At 34.6% G+C, this 4,703-nt stretch overlaps 1 long non-coding RNA gene across 1 annotated transcript; it reads right to left on the bottom strand.

The window, feature by feature from the left end:
• Positions 1 to 2,440: 2,440 nt before the first annotated feature.
• LOC122577535 lies at positions 2,441 to 3,883 on the bottom strand. The gene is made up of 3 exons (XR_006320365.1): positions 3,745 to 3,883; positions 3,474 to 3,645; positions 2,441 to 3,305 (listed from the first exon to the last, which is right to left on the bottom strand). It is a non-coding gene; the product is annotated as an uncharacterized LOC122577535 (long non-coding RNA).
• Between the last annotated feature and the right edge of the window lie 820 nt (positions 3,884 to 4,703).

Raw genomic sequence — 4,703 nt, 5'->3', positions numbered from 1 at the left:
AAATAGTAGACTTCGTTTAAAGGATCTTGTTACGGAGTGGAGATAGTAGTGATGCCTTTTAGTAAGCAGATTGTAAGGGACCGCACGATATTTAGTCCAGAACTTTGGAGGCGCGAAGAACTTAACAAAAAAGAACACAAAGGATTCTTACGAATCTTTTCTTTTTTTATTGTTTATTTTTTAATTTTACAATTTGTCCAGTGGGATATTAGGTAAAATGTTGTAACATGTGATTGAATAGCATGTGGATGGTTACCCCCAGCGGGGTACCATCTTCGTGTTTGTTAGGTTATATCCTTTGTGAGATCAGCTGGGTGTTTCCTTTTCAGTATTCTTTCTATGCTTGTGTTGATCGTTCTTACGAATCTTCAGTAAAATTTTCTTTTCCATTCCTGAGATAAATATTTCATTCATTAAAGCGGGGAAACTTTTAAACAGCTCATCCAGACAAATTTTGATAAGCTTTTAGAAAATATTCTAGTAGACTATAAACAAACTAATGGATTTTTGTCTCGATTGATAACACAACACTATATGGTTGTTAATAACTAATAAGCCGATGTGATGTTATGTAAATAAAAAAAATTAACAGATCCGTTATGCATAAAAAATGTTTGTAGCTATTGAATAAATTTCTTACCTTGAACGAATCAACGCCGGGAGAGAGAATGAAAAATATAGACGTGATCGAACTGGTTTCTTCAAACGATTTATGAAAAGGTGGAGATCTGGATTCAACAAATGTTGAACCAAGCTTTTCTTCTACGAAGCACCTAAATAAATTAATGAGATACAATATTTTAAACAGTTTAAGGAAAAAGGAAATATTTTAACTTAAAGTAATACCAGGTAGTATACAGGGTGTTCCTGCTATTCTTAATGCTCTTTTTTATAAACAACAGATTTGTGAGATAGATAGAAAAGGAAAATTATGTTTTTTAAATTTATCAATAACGTAATATTAAAACTCTTTCTTTTTCCCATAGAAGTAAGATAATTTGTACTAAATGAATTAAATAAATACTCTTAGTTTGAATACTCTTCAGAGAAGACATTTTTTTGCTTCTTACACGTTAACCCTTAGAGTGCTGAATACTCGGGGCCTATGCGGTCCGTACGGACGGCGCGCGGCCAGCGCTGACGATCGCTGTGGACTGAATACTTTTTCGCTATACTGAACTATGTTGATTGACTATTCAAAGCGCAAATCGTAATAAGCTATAGTAATTCTTTTGCACGAGATTAAATGATTCAAGAGCGTTACTTTTTAGTATTAATTATTTATTATAAACATTGAAATTCACAATAAACTAGAATTTCGGTAGTAAACTAGAAAACAATAAACTAGAAAACTAAATTTAGTAAATATAACACAAGTTAATAATTCAGTTGTGCGATTACTGGTCGTATTTTTGCTAAAGGATCGTCATTTACTGTATTATTATCGTTGAAGTGCAACATTTGTAATAATACCATGTATCGATCTCGTGCTATTATTTTGTGGAAAATATTGCTTTTCAACAGTTCGTCCGTAGACCAATATTCTCTCACAGACAGATTCAATTCTACCAAATGTCCAAATTGGACAAATTGTGAATGCAAAGTATTAAATAAAAAAAAGAAAAGACAGTTTCTTCGAACGCGGCATTAACATTGAAATGCATTTATATTTATCTCACATAAACGTAATAGTATTACTTTTGCGTAGGTGCTCGGAAAAATTGACAAACGCATATATGCGTCCTTAGTCCACACCGATGGTTTTCGCTAGATGCATATATGCGTCCTTAGTCCACACCGATGTCTTTCGCCAGACGCATATATGCATCCATAGCACTCTAAGGGTTAAAATACTAAAAAGTTGAGTAGTATCTTTTTACACAAGCTTTATACGTACATACTACAATGAAATTTCTATAATATGTAAAAAAATGCAAATATACTGTTCAAGACCATAGAATAGGTAAGGATTTATGACACTGCTGAGCGAGACCGAAGAGTCTAGACCCGAAAACTCTTCAAGCATCAACAGTGTCATAAACCATTCGGTAAAAGAAGCAAACTGTTATCCTTCATCCCCAGATTGAGTGATCAACAATGGCGCAGATGCGAAGAACCAGGTCAAGAGCTGTTCTCTTCCGTCTTAGGAAGGGTCGTGGTTTGACCGTACTATGACACAACACTCGATATTTTTTTCTTTTTTATTTAATTTCTACTACATGTTAGACCTAAGCACTAGATTTAATTAGATATTTATATTAAGTAATAATTACTTATTTATAATACTTATCTATAATAAGTATTAACTTATTATAAATAATTAGCCATGTCACTGCGCCACGCCAGAGAAAGTTACTGAAAATTCTCAATGCGAGAATTGATCATAAATTAATAATAAATAAAAGAAAATTTAATTTGTACTTTGCAATTTATCCAGCTGGACATTTGATAAATTTTTCTAACTTTATTGCTAAATAACATGTGGATGGCTGCCATCAGCGGGATAACATCTTCCAGTATGTCTATTTTATTTCCTTAATGAGGTCAGTGAGGTGTTTTCCTTTTTGTCTTCTTTTTATATGGGTTTTGCTCGTTTCAGCAGCCAATTGGTTTGGATGTGTTGCCATTTTTTCTTTGTATTTTTTTGTGTATCCGCCAATTTCTCCTTTGACCATTAGTATTTTTAGGTCTTTGCGTATATCCCCGTTTCTGATATTCCATGGGACGTTGACTGCTGTTCTGAGTATTTTCTAGAAGCGACTCTGGTTTATTTACCTGACTCATTGCAACTATCCCCCATAGTAGTATTCCGTACGTCCAAATTGGTTTTATTATCATTTTGGATATTTTCAATTTATTTTCTATGCTGAGTTTAGAATTTCGACTAGTTAGCCAGCACATCTGTCTCATTTTATCCGTATTTTGTTTATAATTGATTTAGTATGCTGATTACGTGTAAGTTATGAGTCTAAATGGAGTCTTAGTATTTAACTTGGTTTGTTTGTGTTATGTGCGTGCCATTCAATTGGATATTAGGTGGTTTCCGTTTTCGTATTGTAAATGTAATGTGGTTAAATTGACTGGAGTTTGCTTTTATCTTGCAGTCATTTTTCTATTTTTCTGATGCGCTCTGTTATGTTTGTATGTTAAGTTTATATCCGAACATCCTATATCCATTGTGAACATTCCCAAGATGTTCGAGAGACTTAAATTTTGCATGTCCTGGCAACGTCCATTTTCTAAGTCTTACAAATGTCCTTGAAACTTAAATTTTGGATGTTCTAGAAACATCTCCCCCAAAAGTCCTACGAATATTCTTAAGGTCAAATTTCGAATATTTTACTAATTTTGTAGGTTTTACAGATAAAAATTTCAATTTACAGATAAAATTATACATTTACAGATTAAACCACAGATATTACAAGAACAACCGTTTTCTAGGTTTCACAGTGTTACGTCGAGCGACACTCTACCTAAACCAGGCCACACACCGCGGGCAAGATGGCAACCAGATGTCCGCACGTCCTTAAGGCATAGCCTCAATAGTCTTAGGGACCTATCATAAATCTCAGGCATTTTCTAGCTAAAGTCCTTCAGACCGTACAAACATGCTTTTACTGATTTGTTTCCAAAGCCTATTGTTTACTACGAGAAGACACAGGAAAGTTAGTTTTTCTCACGTACGATGCTTTACACTAGCAGCTATCTATCGAGGGCGGCTAAGACCCTTCCTTGTCCACCAACCTTCTTTTATCCAATCAGAAGCAAGTCTACTGCCCTCACTTTCCTAACCAAAATTGTCATCAACAAATCCGATGGTCCCTTGCTTAAGACACGCCCATCATTAGCTTTTCTCCGACACAGCATCGTCGCTTTAACTTACTTATTCTTCACCGTTAGAATAGTCAGCATGTCATTACCGAATTTCTATCCTTAAATCAATCACTTATTTAACTTATACATATTCATCAGTGTAACTATCTTCTATATAAAGTTGTTGGAATAAACATTAATTTATACCTGTTAATTCAGTGTAAATTCAGTTGAACCACCCCTATTGTCGTAACAGAAATCAGGGGATCGATCAATTCGTGGCGTCGATTATCTAATTGTAACGAGAATTTACGCCTCTCGTTGACGTGCTTTCTGGTGATCGCGTCTCTCCGCGAATGGTCGAAACATTTTGGTCCTTCGAGCCGGATTACGTGTCAGTGAAAAGTGCATTTACCAGTGACCACACAGTGCCACGTGAATAAATCAAACCAGCAACGGGAGTGTTATCACTAAATGGTGGTTCCCTGTATACTCAAAGTCGAAAATATAGAATAACAATTTGACGATATCAATGTGTTATCATAAAATTTCTGCATGTCAAGAAACGTGATTTCTTTTAGTTTTAAAACATTCAATAATTTATTTGTACACCTATGAGATATTTGATATAATGCATGGTAATAATTGTGCAATACTAAAACATGTCTTTTCCTCGATGTAAAAATAAAAGAGCCAACACCACACGGAGTTCCCAGGCGGTCACCCATCCAAGTACTATCCGTGCCCAGCGCTGCTTGACTTTCGTGATCGGACGAGAACGAGTACTTTTTTTTTTAATAATGTTTATTAACCAGATAATAAGTAATACATGTGTATGATATTCACAATAAACGGTGAATTGTTGTTGAGGGATGTTTTAGGCAAAAGTA

The sequence above is a fragment of the Bombus pyrosoma genome, unplaced genomic scaffold (genome assembly GCF_014825855.1).
Source record: "Bombus pyrosoma isolate SC7728 unplaced genomic scaffold, ASM1482585v1 HiC_scaffold_4727, whole genome shotgun sequence".
NCBI classification, from domain to species: Eukaryota; Metazoa; Arthropoda; class Insecta; order Hymenoptera; family Apidae; genus Bombus; species Bombus pyrosoma.
Note: the sequence above shows the minus strand (reverse complement) of the source record. Positions and strands in the feature narration are given on the sequence as shown.